The sequence below is a fragment of the Vombatus ursinus genome, unplaced genomic scaffold (assembly GCF_900497805.2).
Source record: "Vombatus ursinus unplaced genomic scaffold, bare-nosed wombat genome assembly UNPS02014821.1, whole genome shotgun sequence".
In the NCBI taxonomy this organism is placed as follows: domain Eukaryota; kingdom Metazoa; phylum Chordata; class Mammalia; order Diprotodontia; family Vombatidae; genus Vombatus; species Vombatus ursinus.
The window spans coordinates 9,133,425-9,160,545 of NW_020954599.1; positions in this window are offsets into that span (position 1 = coordinate 9,133,425).

Here is a 27,121-nt window from a genome sequence, read left to right on the forward strand (position 1 = left end):
ATCCATCCATCCATCCATCCATCCATCCATCCATCCATCCATCCATCCATCCATCCATCCATTAAGGGACTCTACTGGATAATTTCCTCTCTCTTCAAATAATTTTCTAAGCTGGCATCTCAGTATGACACTGAAAGCTGGGAGAGCTAAAATGTGTTAGAGACTTGCCAACTTCAAGAATTCTGAGAACCTCATCTCTCTCTCTCAGGTATGGGAAGATAAAAGCCTCCTACTTCTACTTCTATTAGAGAGTGACAGCACTGGCTTGGTACCTCTTGGCACCACTTTTACACAGGAGAAATAGCACTGGCATAGTCTACACAAAGCAATGGTTGCATGGGGCGGGGTTCTTCACATTTCTCCCCCCTTCCTGTCTCTGTCACCTCTGTCTCCAGCTTACATTATCTTTATGTGCCATCTTGCAAGAACCTCATACTCCTTTCAAACTAGGCATGCTGAAAGCTTCTAATACTCATGGACTTCTGAGAGAAGAGTAGTCCAGAGTTTAACTTTGAGATTGCTAATATATAATTGTTATGGTGACTAGGATCATGTTATGAGAAGTGATGCCCTAGAGCATAATGGTCACTGCTCTATATGTAATAGATTCTGCTACTTCCTGGTCACCTGAGTATAAAATAGCCATGAGGAACTCCAAGAATACACTAACACTTGACTGAGGGGCCACTGTGGGCAATTCAGATAGGGGAGATCCATGCAGCGCAATCAAACAGAGGTCTCCCCAAATGTCTATCCTTATTGATTATCCTTCCCCTGCTATGACTAAATAAGGCCCCTTTTGGTAAAAATTGAATGATATACTTTTGTTCAATCATTTTTCAGTTGTGTCTGACTCTTTGTGACTCAATTTGGGGATTTCTTGGCAAAGATACTGGAGTGGTTTGCCATTTATTTTTCTAGCTCATTTTACAGATGAAAAACCGAGGCAAACAGGGTTAAGTGACTTGCTCAAGATCTCATGGTTAGTAAGTGGCTTAGACCAGATTTGAACTTATGAAGATGAGGCTTCCTGACTCCATGCCTAGCAGTCTATCCACCATGCCACCCAGATGCCCAGAACGATCTACGAGATTCCCATTTAATTTCAACACTGACTGTAAATTACTAATGAAATGGTCTGATTCAAGTCCACCCTAAAACACTATATACCCTCACAATCTTGAGCACGAGATCCAATAAATTGAGGTGGAAAGATCCCATGAAAGTGGTGATCAAGTGAGGCTAAGGGTTTTCAGGGTATGTGGCAGGCTCTATCCCCGATTCCAGTGCCATTCCAAGTAACAAGGAAAGAAGAGCTTCCAAACCAAGTCAGAATTCACTTCTTCAACATATCCAACAAACCCATCCATCTAAGACCACAACTGTAGCTAACAAAAGTTAACTCTTTACTTCTTTGGATCTCCTTTGCTGTTGGTGTTTTTATATCAGCTATAACATTTAGTCCCACTATCCTTTGTCTTTCCAATCAATAAGTAAATTGAGAAGCTTTTACTACTATGTGGCAGGCATTATGCCAGGTTCTAGGAATATCAGGACAACAATGACACATTTCTTGCCCTTGAAGAGCTTACTTTTCAGGAATAGCAGTCTTTCCAGCGATTCCATTTCTCATGAGGCTTTTGATGAGTTCTCATCCATGGTATTCCGGTGATGAGAGGTGTTTTCTTGTCTTGATTCCACAGACAATAAGCATCAGATGTTTTAGATAATATTTTACTAATTTCTTCCTCTGAAAAATCAATTTCGCTTCTCTGACTTTGTAATTTTAGCAGCTATTATATAAAATCTATTGTCTCACCTTTTAAAGTCCAATCAGATGCCCTTATAATATAATCTGTTTATTTCCTTTCAGTTCGGTACTGTTATACTTAGGACAACTAAACATTGCTTATGTCTTGCATGATTACTCATTTGGCTACTAAATCTCTCCATTCATGGCACAAACTCAAATGGACAATTGTCTTCAAATTGATATGTGGTGAATCAGATTCTCTTCAGTATCAAATTGCTTCTCTAGTCTTTGCAAGGAGGAGCAAAAGGGGAAGAGAATAAGCAGTTAAGTACCTACTATGTGCCAGGCACTGTGCTAAGCACTTTGCAGATATTATCTCATTTGATCCTCACAACAGCCCTGAAAGGTAGGTGCTATTATGATCCCCATTTTATATTTGAGAAACTGAGGCAGAGAGAGTTGAAGTGACTTGCTCAGGGGCACATAGCTAGTATCTGAGGCTGAATTTGGACTCAGGTCTTTATGACTCCAGGCTTGGGGGGGTCTATCTCCTGCACACTTTTGCAAGCATTCCAATGTTGTTTGTCCTTCATTTTTTAAGAGGAGTAATGACATCGTGGGGTGATACATGAATTAGATTTAAGAGAGGAAGAGTTGCACAAAGTCATCAGCCTCAATCTCTCTTCCAGAGTCATTTAAGTACAGTGGCAAGAGAAAAGTCAAAATGATTGGCAATAGCCTGGCATGTAGTGGATGATCTTGCAGTCTTCAATATCTAACCAAGCTTTAAGCACTGAACAGTACCTGCTTCATCTGCCTTCACGACTGTTGGAATGAATTGTTCTCATCCACTCATTCCACCAGGAGAAGTCTTCATATGCTTGGGGTAGATACCCCCCTAACTCACTGACAGGTTTGAGGACTGTCAGTTATCCTCAAAGTGGTTTATTCCATCTACCAAGATGGTTTTACCAGGGTATGGCCTCTGAGCATGATACAGTTTCTCAGAGTCATGCATGAAAGTTGGGTGAAAGGTGGACACCAAAGGTGGACCAGCAACCCTGAAAAGGGCTCATCAAACCCTCACACAAGGTGCTAGTCCTCCCTGAACACCTCATACCCCCAAACATTCCAATACTGTGTGCTCAGTATACTCTACTTTCAGACAACACATCAGATTGAAGTTGGCCCCGTTGAATGACACCATCTATTTCTCTATTTTATTCACTTGCCACTGCTACAATTTCTCTGACATGTCCTACCTCTGGGACTTGAATGGTTCCTTGTAAACTGATTTTAGCCACTCCTCCCCAAGTGGAACTGAAATTGCCAAAATGAAATCCTTGCATCCACATTCCTCTCTATCTCCAGATGTCATTCCCCCCTCTCACCACACATAATGCATTACGCTATACCTTAAGTTCTTCTATCTGAAAAAATCCTGAGTTTATCTCTATCTTTTTCTCATCAGTGAAAGGTTTAGTGACTAGTTTCCGAGGCATTCTTCATATTATATCTCTAAAGATATTGTCAATTCAAGTCACTTACAGACCACTGCCTGCCTGTAGCATACAATGAGCACCTCCTTATATCATCTATAGCCCCACTGAAGTTTCCCTCCATTGCTTTGTCTTCAGTGCTGTTAAGCACTCTTAGTATATGTCTATCATATGATAGACAAGTTCCATGCTGGCTTTTTCCACTTAAATAATACTCATTGTACATATGGTAATATAACAAATATCAATACTAAAGAATACAATAAATAAACTCTGAAGCATTAGCCTAAAATCACAGCACAATGTCAATGTACAACAAAGTCACGAAAATTGAGGCAATTATGGAGGTGTATTATAAAATTAGGTTGTTAGCAAACATTCAAGGTATTATGAAGCACAACAATTTAGTTCAAAAGGGAGAGTAAAATAAAAAAAAGAGAAAATAATTTTCTACTCCAAATTAGAAAATGTTCTTTAAAAAAATAATTCCAAACAAACTCAAAGAATTCCAGAAAGATCTACAGGTTCCTCTTAAGGAAATTTAACACACACACACACACACACACACACACAACAAAATAAAACACCAAAACAAAAACAAACAAAAAACAAAACTTTGATCTTCTCCCTTCATCTTGAGTCTCTGTTTCATTGAGAAGTAGGCACTTGAACAGAGTACAAAGGATCAGCCACTCAAATGAATAACTGAGCAATCTTACTATAGATACTCTTTAATCACAGGCACGGATTCTTAAAAAAGGAATAAAAGCATTATATGGGCTGAGTGGATGTAGTGCTGGGCCTGAACTCAGGAAGATGAGTCTTCCTGAGTTCAAATCCAGCCTCAGATACTTATTACGTGACCCTGAATAAGTCATTTAACCCTTTTGCCTCAGTTTACTTATCTGTAAAATGAGCCGGAGAAGGAAATGGCAAACCACTTCAATATCTTTGCCCAGAAAACCACAAATAGGGTTACAAAGAGTTGGACATGACTGAAATGTCTGAACAACAAAAGACATATCAAATATTTCCAGCTTGTTACAGTAAGAGTTTGACATAAATTAAATGACTGAACAAAAGGTACTGTGCTAGAATGCCAACAATGCAGTAATTTTAATAGCTTCTCCCAGACTCTGTCCCCCTACCTTCCATACCTAAAAGTATAAGGAAAGGCACAGTTCTCTCTTTTAGATGTGTTGGTGGCCACCCATCCTAAAGAATAAACAAATGGGTTCATGCAATGAGATGCTATTCCCAAATGCTTTTCAGCTCTTGGCCTCCAACAATCAGAATCATTAGTTAACGGGATTAGGAGACAATTTCATCTTCATGGAGTTACAGAGACATGGTCTTGAGAGAACCCCAGGGCAGAAAGAAACCAAGTGGTAGCTTTTTATTGTTTCCTCCACTTATGAATCAGCTCTTGGCAAAAGATTGCCACATTTGGCAATCTTCATGATATCTTGTCTGGTCTTTCTCTCTCCTGATGACCACTTTCATCCCCTTTACCCCTCCTCCTCTCTTCTTCTGTTCTTGAAAAACCTAAATGATCTAGCTGCCCTTTGCTGCCCAGTCTACATCATAACTACTCTAAGCCATTCTTAAGTTTTGTGCAATGTTTCAACTTCACAGACATGCTCATCTTTAGTCTTTGGGACTTGGAATGACTAGAAATATGAACCCCATGTTCTTTAATAGGGGAATGAAATATACATGCATACTATCAGAATTTAATAAGTTATACAGGAAAGATAACTCAAGTTCATAGTTATATTTCCCCCCCAGTTAGAGAATTCATCAAATGATCTGATTTGTTGTGTTTTGAACATATTTCTCCATTATAGTTATAACTAGCTCTAGTGTCCTTACCTGTGAAATAATAATATTAAATTAAATGATTCCTAAGTTCTACTCCATGACCACATACTCTGTTTCTGTGAAATCATCTAGTCCTTCATTCTAAAATGTATCATTACTTTGCCTGGTTGAGTAGCTCAAAATAGCAATAAATGTATCTATGTAGATGTTTCTAGTCAAGCCAACAATCATTTATTAAACACCTACTGTTTGCCAGGTATTGTGCTGAGCCCTGGGGTACAAAAGAAGTGTGAGCCTTTAAAAACTGGCTTAATCAGTATAGCCCCAGACCTCCCCTCACCACCCATTTTGAGCCTTTTGTAGAAATGGTAGCAAGATTGCTGTTTCCTATTTCCCTGCCTCTCATTCCTCACTCCCTATTAGGCAATTTTGAAAATACCGTTTTTACTAGTGCTGTAGATAATAGGAAAGTCTCATCAGTATCACACTGGCTGTTGTCTCTAGTAGTCTGGGGACTTTTGACTTGATAGTGAAATCTTTCTTCCCTTCCCCTCCCCCCCTTTTCAGGTATGGAGGCCAAACACAAGACTGTCCCTACTAGCAGCTGTCCTCTTCTTCCTCTTGTGAGTAGAATAAAGTTTGCTAAAGGGTTCTGGTTACTTTTCATCTGAATTCCAATGAACTACAGAAAGTCAAAAGACAGTCCCTGCTCCCAAGAATCTCACAGCTGAGTTTAATGGGGGAGGTAGCATGCAAGCAACTTGTACAAAGTACATACAGAATAGATAAAATAAAGTATGTACATAATAAATAAATTAATTAAAATTGGAGGTAATCTCAGAGAATTGACAATAAAGTTAAGTAGGATTGGAAAAGGCTTCTTGCAGGAAGCAGAACTTTAGCTGAGACTTGAAGGAAGTCAGAGGACCTGGGAGCTAGAGATGAGAAGAAAAAGAGTTCCAGGCATAGAAGATAGCCAATGAAAATAATCAGACCTGGGAGAGGCAATGTCAGGTTCAAGGAACTACAAGGAGCTGTGTATATGTACTTTATAAATGATGCAGTTTTGGGGTGCTGGGAGCACCAAAATGTAAAGGTATAGAGTCAGTCTGCCTAGAAAGAATTCAAACACTCAAGCCTTCTTTCAAAGTAGCAAGGTTTATTGTAATGCCAATAGGAGAAGGTGAGATTCCAAGTGAATCAGCACAATTTAATGAGGTTAAGACTGACATTTATATACAAAAAAGGGACAGTGAAAGGATCTGGATGGGATTGAAGAGTGGGCTAGGGGCAACAGTGAAAGAGTCTAGATGGGATTAAGGAGTGATAAATAGCCTGGGTTAGTCCAGATGCAATAGTGAAAGGAGTAAAGTAGTCTAGGGTGGCCTAACAGCAACTGTGAAAGAACTGTCAAGTAAGTTAATTAAGTGATCTAGTTGGACTGGGGTGGGTCAGATGCCTTGAGTAAAAAGTCAGTGACCTGTGCTGCTGAAATGTATGAGGAAATTCAGGACTGGGTTGCTTTCAAAGACATGGTCTTTTCCTTTGGATGGGGTTTCTGGACCCCAGAAAGGAAAAACCCTGCACTTTCTCACATGGCCAAAATCTGTGGATTTCACCTGAGGCTATAATCCCATCAACTGGCCTTTTATTGTGACTATGTCCAATCTCCCAATTCTGTTACTACCTCCAGATTCCTCCTGGCCACTTCCCACCCTTACTCCTATCTAGTTTCCATTCTCCCTTGGCCATACGGTACAGGTTCCAGGAGTTCTGTTCACTTCAGCTTATTGGCCACTCCCATCCAGATCCTCCCAGTGGCCACAAACTATTTGGCCACTCCTAGATCCCTCCCACAGTCTTTCTGTATTTAAGGTAGATCTTGTCTTCATTAAAATTCTCAGATTCTTATAATCTAGCCAATAGCTCACTAATGTTCAGATTCCTTCAGAGTCTGGCCTATATGACAGATGTTCTAATAAACCTTGTCTTTGACTGAAAGAAGGCTTGGATTGAATTCATTTGGGCAGGACCGTTGTTGTCATTTTGGGGTCCCAGCACCTCTAAACCCCTAAACCTCAACACTTTTAGGAGTCCAGGTCCCATCATCCCATCATATAGACTCATTTTTTTTTTTGTTGTTTAACAAATTATTTTTACTTTTAGAGGAAATTTAAATGAAGTTGAATATACATGATGGGGTATGGACCCAAGCTGAGACCTTTGCTCCTGACCCCAAAGAGAATTTGGCTCCCATTTGTCTACTTTTCTACTTTTCTACTTTTTTTACCTCCTTTGGTGCCTCCTTCCCACTGGTGAATTCCTCTTGGAATCTCCATCTAGAGGAAATGCCTAAGCTAGCCATGCTCTCTCATCTCCTAAATCTTCTCCTAATTCTCCATACTACTTCTGTCTTCACATATGCACTTCCTCACTTTTCAGCTTCATTTCATATGTTGCCTTTTCTCTTTAGAATGTAAGGTCCTTGAGGTTAGGGGCTGTTTTTCTTTTTGTTTGTAATTGTATTCCCAGCACTTAGTATAATGGTAGAACAGAATCTGAGCTCAATAAATATTTGATGACTTACTGAATTCAACCGGGGAAGCAAAGTGTTCTTTCATTATATCCTTACACTTCTTGGGGATCACTCCCTTTTAGTCACTCTTCCCATCACCTCTCTTGTTTTCTATCCCCTTATAAATTTCTCCCGGGGCAGCTAAAGCAGTGGATAGAACACCGGCTCTGGAGTCAGGAGGACCTGAGTTCAAATCCAGCCTCAGACCAAACACTTGACATTTACTAGCTGTGTGACCCTGGGCAAGTCACTTAATCCCAACTGCCTAAAAATAAATAAACAAACAAACAAATAAGTAAATAAATACATTTCTCCTGTGTGTGGTAAGCTGAGTTTATGATAAAAGCACTTTGTAAAGCTATGTGATTCCTGCCTTGCTAAAAAGATAGAGTATGTAAACACCAATCTCAAGCACACACAGATAACCGTTGTCTCATTTAGGTCACGTAGTCCCAGTTGAAAACTGTTCTCTCCACCAAGGCAATCATTTTTCTCATCGTATTCAGTGTAATTCAGATAAAAATGGTCCTGGGACAAGTTTCTATTCTATTATTCTTTTACATTTAATGTTCTTTGGAGTATTGCCCAGGTTGATAAAATACTTACTTTTAATAGTTGAATGAATGTCCTGGAATGTAAACACATTTTCTGTAGACTTGCTGAAAGCAAAATAGGATGTTGAGAATAATATATACCTTAAATTATTCCCAGCTAGGTGGCACAGCATCAGGCCTGGAATCAGGCAGACTCATCTTCATGAGTACAGATCTGGCCTCAGATACTTACTAGCTGTATGACCCTGGGCAAGTCACTTGATCCTGTTTGCCTCAGTTTCCACATCTGTAAAATGAGCTAGAGAAGGAAATGACAAACCACTCCAGGATCTTTGCCAGAAAAACCCCAAATGGGGTCAGGAAAAGTCAGACATGAGTGAACAACAACAAGGGATAACTTATTGCCACATGACTTTGATTTATTTTTCTAGGTCTCTGGATTTTGTTTATTTTTGTTCCATATAGTTTGAAGATTATGATCATTTGATATGAAAACATCTGTTCAAACTATTTCTAAGTTTTTATGGGTCGAGATGGGTAATGGGGGGCAGTAGTTTTATCTAGGATAATACTCCAGTTTCCGTACAGTTTATTGATTGAATTCTCAAGAACATTTACAGGTTTATATTTGTATCATGGAATTTGTTATTTATCAATTCACTTAAGATAACAAACTTCTGATATACATTTCTCTCTACTTGGCCATATTTTGCTCAGTATTAGCTAGGTACTAAATTTTTATAGCTTCAAGTGGTATATAGTTTCTGTCATTTTCTTCCATATTCTTCATTGATCATTTGTCTAGTTTCCTTAGTTAACTTCTAACTCCAGGTGGTGATGACTTAGTCCTGAATTGTCATCATAAACCACTCTATTTCTACAAACAAATGCACATGACTTAGGCATGTGTTGGTGCTTCATTTGAACGTAGTATTGGCTGATTTCATATGAATTTTGCCCACGGAGGGTCTTTTGATTCTACTCCTGGATCTTAGTCATTTCATAAGCTCCATCTGGATGTAAACTAATTTTGGTTACATCTGATAATACAATGGTGTATACTTATTATCAACCTTTACTATTGATTATTGAAGTAATGCTGAATTATTCTAAAGGTATTTCTGTAGGTTTTTGACTAGTTTATCACGTGTTCTGAGAATATTTATTGAGACTTTGCCTCCTTTTTTGGGGGGGAGAGTAAGGATTAACCTTTTTTGTTAATTTTTTAAGGTGAAGAGTCTTGTGTTTTGTCAACATTCTATGAGTTCTTGTAGTCTACTTTCCAAATCTGTTAAGGTGTATTTTATAGTTCCCAATGTGTATATTAAAATGGAAATTATGTAGTTGTTGCCTACTTGAAATGTGTTATTATCATTTAGTTTCTGTTTCAGAGTGCCAGTATGAATATTAACATATTCAACTTTAGTTTTTTCCTTGATAGCTTTATATTCTAAGTAACTTGTCTAAAGGAGACAAAGGTATTTCTTTTTTTTTAATAGTTTAATTAATTTACTTACTTTTAGGCAATTGGGGTTAAATGACTTGCCCAGGGTCACATAGCTAGTAAGTGTCAAGTGTTGGGTCTGAGGCTGGATTTGAACTCAGGTCCTTCTGACTTCAGGGCAGGTGCTCTATCCACTGTGCCACCTAGCTGTCCCTGACAAAGGTATTTCTAAGCGTTCTCATCCATTCATTTGATTTGACCCTCAGATTCAAGCTCAGTGCTTCAGCCTCTCTCTCCTTGATGGACATATTAAATGTTTTATACTTATCAATATAATTGGAGAAAGATTCCATGAGAAAGATATTTAATGTGTTTTTTGTATTTTTAGTGGAGCCACATAGATAGATGTCATCCATGTACACTGAATATTTAATAAGATGTTTAACTGTCTCTTTGAGCCGTGTTTAGTTTTATATCCAAGCAGATCATATAGTATTTGTCTAGGCAGAACCATAATAGTATTAAGCTATATGTCTGAGACACAGTTTTTAAAAAAAATCTTTTCTTGAAATTATTGTTGTTGGCATATTTGAAATAGAGAAGAGCTCTTATATAATAATAATAATAATAATAATGTCATTCTTTCCATTATCAATGGGAATCAGATAGATCATAGTATTATTGCTTAGTATTTAATGTTCCTTGAATTGTACTGATATAAATGTAAATACTAATACAAATATGAAAAAAACCCTTGCTTTTTGTAGTGGAAATTCAGTCAACAAGTCTTTATTAGGTGCCTACTATGTACCAGAAACATTTTTTTTGATGTTTGTCCTAAGTATGGTTGGTGGTTCTTGACTGTGGCTCAAAATTTCTGGGTTATGGAAACTCAACATGGTGCCTGGTACTGGAGCCACTGAAGTTCATGGAATAGAGGGGTGACATGGTCAGAACTGCCCTTGAGGAAGATAACTTTGACAGATGAGTGGAGTATGGGCTGAAGTAGGCAGAGACTATAGGCAGAGAAATCAACCAGGAGGTTATTGCAGTAGTCTAAGAATGAGGTGATGAGGGCCTGTACCAGGGTTGTGATGATGTCAAAGGAGATAAAGAGCATATATGAGAGATTACAAAAATGAAATCATCAGGATTTGATGAAACAAAGATGACAGGTTTTAGGCCTGAGTGATTAGGAGTGTGGGTACTCTTGACAGTAATAGGGAAGTTAGGAAGAGGGGATAGTTTCTGGGGAAAGATTGTAAGATCAGTCTTGGACATGTTGAGTTCTAGATATCCATAGGAAATTTAGCCCAAGATGTCTGATAGGCAGTTGGAGATGTGAGACTGGAGGTCAAAAGAGAGGTATGAGCTGAATAAGTATATTTGAGAATAGTCTTCATAGAGATGATAATTGAAAAAAAGATTAAAAAAAACCCCTTAGAATTTAAGTTCATTGTATACTCCCTGGAAGTACACCTGGTACAATTGTGGTGAAGGCACAAGAACAGGGATGAGGCTAAATTCCTCATCCCATTCCCAAGCCACTTTTATCTCTTTCAGGTTTCTATTTTAGAAGTTTTTAGTTCCATGTATCTTAGAAGTTATGGGCATTTGGTATGGCAACTTATTGACTGAATTCTCTAGGTTATTTGGAGGTCTTTATTCGTATTATGGGTATTTGTGTGTCCATCTTTGAAATACGGTATCGAGTTGCCAAGTCATGTCTTATTAGGTATTGTTGTTAAGATTAGGATGTTGATGTAGACATCTAGTTGATAGAGAGTAGGCCTTGGAGCCAGGGAATGTTGTTCTTGATCAATTATTTTTCAGTTGTGTCCGACCCTTTGTGACCCCATTTGCTGTTTTCTTGGCAAAGATACTGGAATGGTTTGCTATTTTCTTCTCCAGCTCATTTTACAGATGAAGAAACTGTGGCAAATGGGATTAAGTCACTTGCCTAGGGTTACACAACTAATAAGTGTCTGAAGCTGGATTTGAATTTAGGGAGATAGATGAATCTTTCTGACTTTAGGCCCAGCACACTATCCATTGTGCCAATTAGCTGCCAGGTGAGAGAGAGACCAGGGTTCAAATCCTACTTCTGACATAATAGTGGCCAAGTGACAGTAGATAAGTTTTTTAACCTTCCACTGTCCCAAGCAAGTCTCTAAGACCGTAAATTTCAGAAGGGGTGTAGAGCTGTAGACGAAATTTTCTCACCTGGAATTTCCCTTTATGAAATCATGGATCCAGTCCCTAATACTTGTTTGATAATGATGATGATGATGATGATGATGATGATGATGATGATGATCAAAGTGAGGAACATAAATTGACAAAGAAGTATCTCAAGTGTGGGATTATACATTGAAAACTAAGTAAGTGGGAAAAAAGCATTTGTATATCCATGGTTTGGGGAAAACCATGAAATAATTTCTGAATAGTTATGCAATAATCAACTCAGAGTGACAGAAAGCCATTGAAAATTACTGAGATTTACTCTGGAAACTTCACACACATCAATTGATTAAAAAAATCATTGGTAGGAAATTTTGTTTATTTTGTTAGCAATAGACTTCTGGCTTGGTACTTTAAATTTAAGAAAGTGGTTCCAATGGGATATAATTGTGATAACTGAAAGTTAGAGTGAGATCATGGCCATTAAGTCTTTCTACCCTGATAGCTATTTTTGGACCCTCAGTATTTGTGGGGATGCTCAGCATTTCTCTGGAATTCTGGATGGGTAATCATTAGTATTTTTGCAAAAACAACTGCCAATATAATGTTACCTACCAGTTATTCTGTAATGCATTTGTATTTCCTTTGTGCACAGCTGTTGCCTTATTTAATTCTTATGTTTTCTGACAGAAATTGCTTTTTTTTGTCAAGATTGAATGTGATTACTCTATAACAAAAACACTGTCTTATGAAGATGGAAATCAATGTTAAAAAAAACTTTAAAAATGCAGACATTGGAAGAAAATGTCAGTAAAGGAGAAATTAAGAAAAATTATCCTTCCTTTAGAGGCCAATAGGATACAAGAGATATAGTTTTACTGATGTGGAAGGGACTCTGGTGACCTTTTTCTGGGTCCTCAGTGAATTAGACTTTCCAGTGGGTAGAGCAATAGTCTGGCTAGGAAGTGTCTAGAAAAAGGATTTTTAATATTGTCTCAAGGGTAATATAATTATCTTTATGTGAAGTCCATTTTCAGAAACACTGAATAGCAGAAAAATAAAATAATACAACATTCTTGTGAGATTTCACCATATTTGAAATGTCACAGCTACACACCCTTTAAATCCAATAGCCATGGGCAGAGATTCAAAGGAGGCAATTTTTACTCCTCTCACATAAATGATATGTTCTGCTCTATAGTATGAAGAATCAAGATCATTAGGGACAATCTATTTCCATAGTTAAAGCATTAAAAAGGAAAATAGTTAAGATGGCCAGCAGCTGCCAAGATAATCTTTAAGAGCTCCCAAGGTCATTTTGCATTTTTTCCTCCTCTCCCATGGCTTCTTCTGTAACAATCCTGCTATGATATGAAGTAGAGGGTTTACCTGAATTATTCACAAATGACTTGAAATGAGTTGTCATTGACTTATCCCTCTTTCCCAGCACCTAGCTGCCTTCTATTTGTCAAATGCTATCAAGTCTTCCTTAAAAACTCACTTCTGTCGTCCTAATTAGGCCTTCATTTGCTCATGCCTGTAATTACTGCCCCAGTTATCTTTCCTCATTCTCTTCAGAATCCTTGTCCATTAATTCATACAGCATACTGCTGCCAGACTAATCCTCCTGAAATATAATAAATATGTTGCTAATCTGCTTAAAGCCTCACAACCACTGCTTGTTTTCTACCATATCAATCTCCTTTTTCTTGACTTTTAGAGGTTTCCATAGCCTTTCTCTATCCTAGCCATTCAGCTTTATTTCCCACAACTCCTATCTTTTCTGATCAGGCTGGTCTGCTCCCTGTCCTGCTTTCATTCCACGTAATACCAAATTGTAACAATGAATACCCTGGCCCAGACTTCCTGAAGGCCAGATGTATTATATTTCACCTCTCCCCCATAGTTCTCTAGTACCATTAAATGGGTGTGGGGTGTCTAGTCTCTCTGCCATTGGTTTAAATCTCCCACGGATGAGGTTACTCTCAATTTTAGGAACTATTTGCACCCAGTTCTATTTAACAGATTATTCCTTACAATAGTCAATAAACATTTGTTAAGCACCTATTATGTGTCAGACATTGTGCTAAGCTCTGATTACAGAAGGATATTTACTTCAAAGATATAGCAAGAACAAAAAATACAAACATTCCTGTTCTCCCCTCCCTATATCTAGGGAGTGGGGGTGGGACATAATCCCCTTTAGACCATCTCAGTCTCTGGGGAAAGGAGGAGGATTAGATTTGCAGTTTAATTCAGTTCCTATGATCCCACCAAGTTCCAAATTCATTCTTGTATTTTTCCTTGACTTCTTCCTTGATGGGTGGGCAGCCATATCCAGTTTGGAATTCTATCTGCAAGGTTATTATAGCTCTAGTCCCAGGTCCTGGAGACTCCACTGCCTCCACTTCAGGGGTCCTGGGCATGTGTCAAGCATGATTATATAATAACAATGGCAAATATTTATTTAGCATTTTAAGATTTGAGAAGCACTTAACACATTTTATCTCAGTTGGTCCTTAAAACAGTCTTGCGACAAAAGACTGCTACTGTCCCCATTTCAGAGTCAAGGAAAATGAGGCAGACCAAGATTAAGTTGTTTGCCAAGGGTCACACAGCTAGTATTTGAACATTGATTCAAATCTAAGTCTTCCTGACTACAAATTCAACACTGTGGCCACTACACCACCTGGTTGCTTAGAAATGCAGAATGAATTCTGGTTATGAAGTCATAGATGTGGGTTAAAATCCTTTATTTACTACCTGTGTAAATCACTTAATCTTTTTGAGACTCAGTTTTCCTTAAAGGTAAATTTATGCTATATAAGTTGGTCTCTTCCATGTCTAAAACTATTATTTTATGATACTTCCTCCTTCCACTGCTTTGCCTATGTTTATAATGACTGAATTTTATATAGGGTTTTAAGATTCACATAACACTTTAACACATTTTTTTTCATTTGGTCTTTACCACAATTCTGTCACTAGAAGAAATGAACACATTATTTCCCCCTATCCATTGGTCAAGTAGTTCTAAGGTCCATGTTTCTTTCACCAGAGTTAATTCACTTTTCCATTTTCTGTAATAACACTAGGTCTTAACTTAAACAATGGAAAAAAAAAGAGTATATATAATACTTGAGATTTTTACTCAAAAGACCAGTAAGATGCTCTTTGTGTCTACTAAATTTCATTTCTGTTAAAATTATAACACTTTATATTTATACAGTGCTTGGAACTTTCCAAAGCATTTTAAAATGCCACCAGAAGAACCCTTCTGCCTTGCCATCTCTTCAAGCCACCTCAACCCCTTGCTACCTGGAACTAATCAGACAGAAAGGCGGCAGACTTGGTCTCCCTCTCCTTACTCCTAGGCAACCTGGACCTCATGGTCCAGCTGGGTGGGATTAACAACATGGCTGCTAATACTACTTGAATGAGCTTGGGGTCACCAGCTCTACTCCTTTTGGTAAAATGGAGGAACATCATGTTTTGTCATTTTCCCTGCTATGACTTTGGAACAGATCCAGGTCTTAACATCTGTTTTCCCTTTATCCCCTTTAGCATCTGGTTTACTGATGCAGTTTAAGATTCCCAGGACCCCTTCTGGGCCTTTCTATTCTCCCTGTATGTAAATTTTTTATGTATTGTTTCCCCAAATTATTAAAGAGTGAGCATCTTGAGAAAAGTAACTGTCTTGCCTTTTTTATTTGTAGCCCCAGACTTGGGCACAGTGTTTGGCACATAGTAAATGCATAATAAACACTTTTTTTCATTCATTCAGTCACTGACCAATAAACAAAATAGGTATTATTGTACCCATTTTATAGATGAGAAAACTAAGGTCAAGAATGGTTTGGTAACTTGCTCAAGATGATACAGTGAGCTAATGCTAATGTCAGAACTAGAATCCATGTATCTTGACTCCTAGCCCTGTGTTGTTTCCATGACACCACCATATTCTATGCCAGAGCATATCCTAATCAGTACTATGAAGTATATAAAAAACAAGCTTTAGAGTCTGAGAGACCTGATCTCTATGACATGTATTAGCAGTAATCTCTATTAGTTATACACATTTGTGTTTTTAGGACAGAATTGTCTAAACTGGAAAGACAAGAGATTGGATCTGTGATTTCACTGATATAAGAGACTACTAGATGAAAAAAAAACCCAACAACAATCAATCAACAAGTATTTATTAAGCATTTTTTTACGGTCCATGCAGTACGCTGGCTATTAAGGGTACAAACACAAAAAGTGAAATGGTCCCCAGGAAAAAAAAATGAGCATACTCTCCAATGGGGAAGATGAGTATATAGAAAAATATATATAGCATAAATGTAAAATTAATTAATCTAGCATATAAGATGAACATAGGCAGTGTAAATATTATAGTTAACACATATATTTATAGTAGGGAAATGTAAATATAAGGAACTATGTGAAAGAGGACACAAACATGCGTTGGGGGGATCAGGAAAGATTTAATGAAGAAAATGGTGTCTAAGCTGATTCTCACATCTTTACTTAAGAAAAATTACTTTGGTGATTGTGTAGAATGCGGTGCAGTGGTGAGAGAGTTGAGGTGGGGAGACCAAATATGGGGCTATTGCAATAATCTAGGTAAGAGCTGATGAGGGCTTAAACTAAGTTGGTAACTAGGAGTGGAAAGAAGGGATTGGATACAAGAAATGTTGTGAAGGCAAAAACAGCAATATTTGACAACTGATTTGGATATGTGGGATAAAGTAGAATGAGAATAAAGACAAGATTACAAGCCTGAGACATTGGAAGGCTGTTGGTGCCTTTGGAAGGAAAGCTTGAAGGGAGAGTTTAGAGGAAAAATGTTGTATTTAGCATTAGACATGTTGAATTTAAGTTGTTTCAGAACATCCTGTTTTAAATATTCAATAAGTAATTGGTGATGAGAGACTGCAGCTCAGGGTAGAGTTTGTCTATAAATCTGGAAGTCCTCTGCACAGAAATCATAGTTAAACCTCTGGGATCTAGTGAAGTTACCTCATAGATAGAGTATAGAACATGCAGAAAAGACGACTAAGAACAGAATCTTGGGTAAAATTCATGAGGTGGTAACAATATTGATGGCTTATGATTTCTGCTGCCAAAATAGTAACTGTCCTGTGTAAATATAGTCATCAAGGGTACATCTGCAGAAAAAAAAAAAGCAATACTATAGGAAGTCTCCCAATGAGTCAAAATCATTTAATTCACTAATTCTCACTCTGATGAAAAGGCAGAGAAAGGAGAGAGGGATCTATCTTCACAAACAGAAAGTTGCCAACGGACAAGTTTTATTGATTATCTGGAGGCTGATTTTCTATGCTTCATGTTTCTTTTCCTTTTCCTGCAGTAGAGATAATTCACACATCATCAGCATCCTGCCAAAGGGGAAAGGAAGTCAAGAAAAATAAGCCAAAAATAAGTCAATTTTCTTTAGTTAGCTGTGAGAAGTTCTCATCAAGCTTGTGGAAAAGTAGATGTGAACTAAAAGTTGAAGTAAAATTTCAGATTTTTTTCTGTTCATACAAAATCGCCTTTTTTTTTTAATGGAAAAGCAATTTGGAGTAGTAGAGAACTAACCTTGGACTGAGGAAGACCTCAGTTAAAGTGTTACTTCTGACATGCTGACTGTTATGACCTTGGACAAGTCATTGCACCTCTCAATGCCTTTTGTAATTCTTTAAGGCAGTTCCTAAACTGTATTGCTAGAAATAGTTTCCTTACTAAAATTTCCCTATAGTAATGAAATCACAGGACTGGATCAAACTAAAATCCATCTTGTATCCATTTATTATTTTTGTTCCTCAGTTCAAGTTTGCCCAGAATTTGGAATTAATGAATGTCTGCAGCCTGGTGCATCATAGAGATTTTGGAGGTCTGAAGGTCATAGAGATTTGGTGAGCCAATATGCATAGAAGTACACTTTTGAGAATTCCTAGTTCCCCTAATCTAAAAGAGTACTTTCCCCCACGGTCTTTAGGACCACCTAAGTACAGAAAAGAAGGAGAAAAATGAGAAAGAACAGCTTGTTTGGGGCATTCCATGCTTGTCCTGTCATGCAACAAGAAATGAAAGTAGGTTACTGCCATTCCAGTAAATTGGTTGTAAGCAGGAGAAAGCATAGACTCTAAGATTGGGAGTAGGCATGATATTCTGACTCAGCAAAGCACAGATTGTATTCAGCCAGAAGAGGAAGATAATTGTTAAGCTCAGCAAAGATTCATCAAATTGGGCCAAAAGATCAGATTGGGCGAAACTACTATCTTTGGTTGATGAGATCAAGTGAAGTCCCAACTAACATGTCTCTGTCTCTGTCTTTCCCTGTCTCCTCACAGAGATGTGCTGAGGGAAGCATTTGTTTCCTTTACTTGCCCAACCACTATGCTTTTTGTCTTCTCTTTGACAAGTGGAGAATGAGTATGGGTGGAAAAATGAGAAGAAATCAAGCCAAGTTCAACCTTAGTGCAACCAGATATGAATTGTTCTAATGTCTTTGTTTTTCTTTGTTTAATACTGGTAAAAAGCATTTAGCCATTAATAGTAAATTGTCAAATCCTATGAATTAAGGTGGTCAATATTGGGGCAGGGATAAGAAAAACAGGGATTTGATATACTTAGAGTTTTATATGTGGGGATATATTATATGTTATACATAATAGACTGCCTTTGAACCCAGAGACAAAGTAGATAGAGACAAACCTGGTGGGTAGCATGGTTGACTTCAAAGTTCATCTTTTAATTCTGCAGCATTGCATCTAATCTTGTACCCAATGACACCCCAGTGACCACACACACACACACACACACACACACACACACACACACACACACACTATACTATACTCAGATCAATTCACAAATCCCCTAAAAACAATGAAAACTATTGAATATGTCTCAATGATGGCACTCTATCATCTAATGTCCAAAGCAGAGAAAAGTAATGAACAAATTAATAAATTTTAAATTTATTTATCTGTCCAGGTTAATAATTTGTTAGCTTAAGTAAGACATTTGCTTTGATAAGTAGAATGAACTGCATTGTTTCTTATCTTTAATGTTCCCAAGTGTGAGCTGTTTAAATCTCACTTGAAGGTCTAGTCCCATATCAGTCTCTAGGATGCCTAGTTTCCAAACCGAAGGAAATATAAAAAGACCTAGGCCAGCTGGTCTGGGAATTGATGTAAATTCAGCTTAGCTCTTCTGCTCTGATTTTACTCTTCAGTCCAATAACTGGTATTTTATCTTCTTCCTTGTGACCACTTCTTTTCCTTCCACTACCATTCCAGTCAATTGTATCTAGTCTTGCTAGAGACTGGGTGTGAATCTAGGTTGGGAAATACCTTGGTATGGCTCCTGACCTCAATTAGTTGTGTGCCACTGACTAAGTTACTTAACTTTGTTTCTTCAACTGTAAAATTGGGGGTATAGGATTATAGATTTAGAGCTAGAAGTGACCTTGGGGATCATGTAGTTCAGTAACCTTCAGCTTTTAAATGAAGAAATTAAGGACCAGAGATTGGCCGAGATCACATCTGCAAAAAGCAGTGAAGTTGGGGTTCAGGCATAGCTTTTCAATTAAGAATTCTTTCTACTACATCTGTCTTATTGCTTTGTTATGAGAAAATTACTCTGTAAAGCTTAAAGACCTCTGGAATATGAGGTACTATTTTTATTCACTTCCTGGTACCCCAAGTACTCCAATATTGAGATTTTGCCTTATCTAACTTCTTCAGTCTTTTATAAGGTTATAGACTTATCCCTATATATTTTACTGCCACCATCTTTCTGACTTCCTTACGAGAATTTTTGTTTGTTTTGCCTCTGACATTGGGCTTTGCCCACCTGATAGTACATGCAATTGGGAGAAAGGTCCAATATATTTTGGAAAAATCCACTTTAATTTTCTTGATTGAGATTAATAATTTGTTTGTATACACACACAGGACTTATTCAAGTGTGTAGCATTATTCAAGATTGGAATGGGACTGCACATTCCCTTCACTTTCCTGGTACAATAAACCTTTGTGTACAGATTAATTAGAAATGACATGAGTGATGCAGCTTTAGTAATTAGCATTAGAAAAAAACTGAACCTCCATCTACTTGATTATATATTCAGAAACTTTGCTTAGATACTTAAAATTTACCCAATGTACCTCTATCTGGACCCCATGATAGTATGCTACATAATTATTTTTTGCCTCAGTGCTATTAAAAACCCAATCAAGACTGTAATTACTTTCTCAATAAATGTAAGATCATGCGAAAAAGTGGCAATAGGCAGTTAAAAAAAACTTTCTCTTATTGTTTGCCCCTTTTACATTTGGGATACTTTTGACTGGAGAAGTTCACAAAAATCTTGTGATGTGCCATCATGTTATCAAGTACTTATAAAAGTGAGATTGTGAGAGTATAAGCTTGGGCATGCTATGCCAAACTGGAAAGGCCTTTTGCACAAGTCTAACCACTGCCTGAGTCTGGTACCTAATGAGTACCTCTCCATTCTTGGGCCTCAGGCACTAGGAGCTCCAATTTACACTGAATATCACAAGAAGGTTGGCCACCAAATAATGGATTTATTGCCTATAGAGACCCATGAAATGGGCAAACACACAAGATGGTCTTCCCAGTGTTTCTTGAATATTTCCCTTTCTCCTTTCTGATACTGCCACAATTCTGGGGCAGGCCCTCATCTCTTCACAACTGGACTATTGCAATAGTCTGCTGGTTAGTTTTGTTGCCTCAAATCTTTCCTCACTCCAGTCTATCCTCCTTAAAATTGCCAAAGTCTGACCATATCACCCTTTTATTAAACAAACTCTAATTTGTTGATGAAAAATATGAAATACTCTATTGGACTTTTAAAACCCTTTACAACCTGGCCCCTTCTTACCTTTCTAGTCTTCTCGTGGTTTATTCCCTTTTTGTTATAGACTTTTTCAAGTTGATTCCTAGTCAAGAACGCCTAGTCATAAAAGACTAAGCTTCAGGCCCCTTCAGTCTCTGAAATTTTGTGAATCTGGAATTCCAGCCATTCCAAAAAGTTTTCTTCAATTAATTTCAGCTCAAGAGGCTTCTTCTGAACTCTTGAAGTGTTGGGTGTAAAACTCATCTGGCTCTTTATTATTGCTTCTTCTGAAAAAGGAACATGGATTTAGAGTTGAGGTCATCCAGTTGAATTCTCCATTTTACAAATGAGGAAATTGAAGGCCAGCAATGTTAAGTTACTTGCCCAAGGTTACACAGGTAATAAGTGGCGGAGGAGGGATCAGAACTTGGGACATTTTGCTTTTTCCAGTACATCACATAGAGCTTTTCATGTGTATATGCATTGTCATCCAACTAGATTGTAAATATCTTTGTCAAATGGGTTGTATTTTATACTCCTTATAGTTCTTATGCCTTTCAGAATGCCTTTATACAGAGCTTTTAGTCCACAGATGGTAGGGGAGTTGAACAACTGATCAGAAGGAGATTAAAAGGGTCTCTTTGCTGGCACTGAAGGCAGGCCTCTGTTGCTTTGCCCATACTCAGATCTGGGTCACAGTACTGGGTGTCAGTCCCAGGGTGAGGAGGAGCATTAGTACACCAGAGTTTGCAGCCATAGTGGAGCAGGGACTCTTGTCACAGTTCCAGGACAGAAAAAAGTGCTAATAGTCACTCACAGACTAGAGCACAGGCCATGAGAGTAGTAAACACACTTCTCCTTAGATCTTACCACCTTGGAAGAATTGAAAACTTACAGGTCCTTAGAAGCATCTCTGAAAACAGCTGCACAATACCCCTGAAGACTGGGACAGAGAACCCTCCAACCTAGAAGCAGAGCCCCACATTAACAAAGAGCTAAAAGTTAAGTATTAGACTGGGAAAATGAGCAAACAATGGAAAAAAAAATTCTGACCATAGAAAGTTACTGTGGTGACAAGGAAGATCAAAATCACAATCAGAAGAAGACAACAAAGTCAAAGCTCTAACATCAAAAGCCCTCAAGAAAAATATGAATTGGACTCAGGTCATGGAAAAGCTCAAAAAGGATCTTGAAAATCAAGTGAGACAGGCAGAAGAAAAATTGGGAAGAGAAATGGAGTGATGCAAGATAATCATGAAAAAAGGCATCAACAACTTGGTAAGGGAGACACAAAATACTGAAGAAAACAATACCTTAAAAACAAAATAGGCCAAATATTTAAAAAAGAGTACAAAAGATTAATGAAGACAAGAATGCCTTAAAAAGCAGAATTGGCCAAATGGAAAAAGAGGCAAAAAGTTTTATTGAAGGAAAAAAAAAACTTTTTAAAAAGTAGAATTGGCCAAATGGAAAAAAAGGTACAAAAGCTCACTGAAGAAAATAATTCCTTAAAAATTAAAATTGAGCAAATGGAAGCTAATGGTTTTATGAGAAATCAAAAAACAATAAGACAAAATCAAAATAATAAAAAAAAGAAGACAATGTGAAACATCTCATTGGAAAAAACAACTGACCTGGAAAATAGATCCAGGAGAGATAATTTAAAAATGATTGGACTACCTGAAAGCCACGATAAAAAAAAAAGATCCTAGACATCATCTTTCAAGAAATTATCAAGGGAAAGTGTCCTGATATTTTAGAACCAGAGAGTAAAATAGAAATTGCAAGAACCCACTGATCACCTCCTCAAAGAGATCGCAAAATGAAAACTCCCAGAAATATTATAGCCAAATTCCAGAGCTCCCAGGTCAAAGAGAAACTATTGCAAGCAACCCAAAAGAAACAATTTAAGGATCATGGAGCCACAGTCAGGATAATACAAGATTTAGCAACTACTACATTAAAGAATCAGAGGACATGGAATATGATATTCTGGAGGGCAAAGGAGTTAAGATTACAATCAAGAATCACCTAACAGCAAAACTGAGTATAATCCTTCTGGGTAAAAATGAATATTCAATGAAATAGAGAACTTTCAAGTATTCTTGATGAAAAGACTAGAGCTGAATAAAAAATTTGACTTTCAAATATAAGACTTAAGAGAAGCATAAAAAGGAAGACAGCAAAGTGAAATCATAAGGGACTTAATAAAGTCAAACTGTTTACATTCCTAAATGGGAAGATGATACTTGTAACTCATAAAAACTTTCTCATTATTAGGGCAGTTAGGAGCATATATAGATAGTGGGCACAGGTGTGAGTTGTATATGAATGGATAATATCTAAAAAATAAAATTAAAATGTGAGAAGGAGGAATGCACTGGGAAAAAGGCAAAGGGATGAGTAGAATGGGCAAATTAACTCATATAAAAGAGGCAAGAAAAATCTTTTATAGTGGAAGATAAGATGGGTGAATTTGGTGGTGGGAGTGAGTGAACCTTACTCTCATCAGAATTGGCTCAAAGAGGGAATAACATACACATTCAATCGGGCATAGAAATCTATCTTAGTCTTTAGGAAAGTAGGAGGGGAAGGGGATAAGAGGAGGAGGAGTGATAGAAAGGAGGACAGATTAGGGGAAAGGGTAGTCAGAAGCAAAACACTTGAGGAGGGACAGGGTGAAAGGAGAGAGTGAATAGAATGAATGGGAAGATAGGATGGAGATAAATACAGTTAGCAATAATAACTGAAAAAAATTTGAAGTAAATTTCTCTGATAAAGGCCTCATTCTTCAAATATATAGAGAAATGAGTAAAATTTATAAAAAATAGAATCCATTCCCTAATTGATAAATGATCAAGAGATATGAACAATTTTCAGATGAAATAATCAAAGTCATGTAGTCATATGAAAAGGTTCTGTAAATCACTATTGATTGGAGGCTGTTGTTGCATTTGTCCTTCATTCGTGAAGAGGACCATGACATCAGGGAGATGATGACATGACTTGCAACTGACTTTGATTTGAGTGAGGGAGGGCTGTGCAAGGTTACCAGCCTCACTTTCTCCTCCAGAGTCATCTGGGTCCAGTGGCCAGATATTCATCAGGATGACTGCAGGTGGCCCAGGATGCAATGGGAGACCCTGGCACTTTTAAGCTAAGGTCTTTTCAGGTTCTTACTTTGAGTGAGGTAACACCCATTCAGTGAATAGGCTTCTTTAAGAAGTGAGTCAAGGGACGGGCCCCTTTAATAAAATCAAACTGGGAGGGAAAGCCCCTCAGGGTTGCTGGCCAAGAAACAGTTACTATTTACATTCACTCCTAGCCAGGAGGGCCCAAAAATGCAAATTGAAACCATTCTGAGATATTACCTTGTACCTATTAGATTGACTATAGGACAGAAAAAAATGACAAATGTTGGAGGGTATATGGAGAAAAATAAGACATTAATGCACTTTTGGTGGAGTTGTGAACTGATTCAACCATTCAATAGAGCAATTTGGAACTATGCCTAAAGGGCTATAAAACCATGTATACCTTTTGATTTAGCAGTGCCATTACTAGGTCTGTATCCAAAAAGAGATAAAAAACAAAAGGGAAAATGACCCATATGTACTAAAAAATTTATAGCAGCTCTTTTCTAGTGGCAGGGAGTTGGAAATTGGGAGGATACCCATCAATTGGAGAATGGCTGAACAAATTGTGCTATGTGATTTTGATGGAATACTATTGTACTATAAGAAATGATGAGCAGGATGCTCTCTGAAAAATCTGGACTTATATCAGCTGATGTGAAGTGAAATGTACTGTGTACAAAGTAATAGTGAGATGATCAGACGTGAATGACTTAGCTCTTCTCATCAATACAATGATGCAAGACAATTCTGAAAGACTTATGATGAAAAATGGCATTCATTCCCAGCCAGGAAACTGATGGTGTGTATGAATACAGATTGAAGCATACTCTTTTTTTTAACTTGCTTCATTTTTCTTGAGTGTTTTATTTTTAGTCTGTTTTTTTTTCACAGCATGACATATATGGAAAAATATTTTGTATGATGAAAAATGTATAACTTGTATTAAATTGCATACTTTCTCAATGAGGAGGGGTGGGAGGGAGAAAGGGAAAGAATTTGGAAATCAAAGTTTTAAAAGTAAATATTAATTTTTTTACATGTAATTGGAGAAATAAAATACCAAATAATTAAAAAAAGTTTTAAAAAATATCTATTGATTAATTGGCAGCCACAGAATTCATCCTAGCATGGTATTAGGAGAAAGATGGGATGGTGGAAAGGACTCTGGGGACTATATATAATGAAGTCTCAAAAGTTGAATTAAACTCAGCCAAACCACTGAATCGACATTTTATAAACTATTCAATTTCCCAGAATCATAACTTTGTCTCAATTCAGGCAACTTGGTTTATAATGGACTATGTCTGAAATGAATAGCTATTGGCATGTAATTATTAAATCCCAAGTATAGAGGAAGCAAGAACAAGAGCTGTTGAACATAGAAAACATATGATTGGTGAACATAGTTAAAATCAATATTAACTGTGAAGGTTGGGTAGAGTATTTTTAAAACAAAATTTTAAATTTAAAATTAAAATAAGAATTTTTATGCATGTAATTATTTATAATTATGGGTCTTACAAATAATTTTGAAATACCATTTTTCTTCTTCCATTCATTTTATTGCATCAGTCTATACTTGATTTTTAGAAGGAAAACAACTTTCTTTTTGAAGGAAATTAGCATGGAAAAGCATGAAATACTGAGTGACAAAGGCCTCACTGAGGTGGTCAGGAGGGAATTCTGGGACATGTTTGAGAGAAAAGGGAAGACAAAGCTGAAGACTTACAAATCAGACAACTTATCAGTGAAGAAAGTGGCCAAAAAAGCCAACCTAGACACACAACTATTTTTATAGGATATTTTAAAAATCAAATAAGGGAATCAGGAGAATAGTAAATGTTAGAGCCATGATATAATTGGCATATGTCTAGCACCAATGCCTCTCATGACAAACTCCAGGTCCATTTGGGGGGATTTTCTTATTCTCTTGGTATATGTTCCTGATCCAGGGAAAACTGGGGCAGAGTATTTACACAGTATATTAAGCATACTGAGACAGATTCCCTGCTCACAGGCCATAGTTTCCAATACCATCAACTAAAATATTAAGAGGAATTGAACAAAACAGAATTCTTTGATTATGCAACTATTAGTTCCAGTATATATATGTCCATATACCTACCGAATAGAAGTGTTCTCCTGGCAAAGGTCTTGTCTTGCCTTCCTTTCTAGGAGTTAAACATTGTTCAGCTCAAAGGGAAAAAGTGGTCCTGGTGGCACATCATTTTTCTTTTTCTACAGCTTCCTGCCAGTTTTTATGGCTGCTTGTTTATGAGGTGAAATTCATGAATCTCAATGGAGTACTCCAATCTTTTGATGCCATCTTCCAGGATTAAGGAAATCATAAGAGCTCTTCAATGTTTGATTGTGTTGGAGTGGGAGAGAATGGATCCACCCCTGTACTGGCTACATTGGTACTTCAGAGACTTGGTAGAGGATATATAGGTAAATTTAATAAGAATGGGTCTATGCAAAGGGGAGTGGTGCAAGGAGGAGGGAAGGATCTACCATTATAATCTGATGAACAGAATAAACAGTGAGGGTGTAAAATACCAGGAACAAAAGGAAAGACTACAAAATCTCCACGGATGGAAATGCTATATATACACTTTAAAAGGTGTCAGTGGGAAATGCTGTAAGTATATAGACCACTTGTTCCTAGGAAGCATGGAAATAGAATGACAAATATCAAAGAGAAGAAAAAACCTGAGTTCAAGTCCTGCCCCTTACCCATTGTAGGTTTGAATGACTGTGCAAATTATTTAACGTCTCAGTGCTCTAAGCAACTCTCTAAGGCTACGCATTGCAAAGAAGGTGCTGACCTGTATTAGTAAAGGGAATTTCCTCACCTTGGAGTTCCCCATGCCAATAAAATCACAGGTACAGTCCCTACTTCTGCCAATAATAAGGTCTGTATCTTCAGTATACTTGTATATAATATTTAGAAGGATACAAGTAGGTACTGGTGGATTTTTACAAGTTACTTTGATGGGACACAATATGAACAGAAAAGAAAGATTATTGTTCATCTGGCATCACTCCATTTCCTCAGGAGTTTACATAAATAAAAGGAAAACAAGAAAGGGTGATGAAGCGTAGACTATGGATGTTTTGGAGTGGCCTAGGACACCTGAGACCAGGTGGCACAGTGGATAGAGAGAAAGACTTCCTGAGTTCAAATCTGGCCTCAGATATTTACTGTGTGACCCTGCAAGAGTCACTTAACACTGCCTCAGTTTGTCATCTGTAAAACAAACTGGAGAAGTAAATGGCAAACCATTT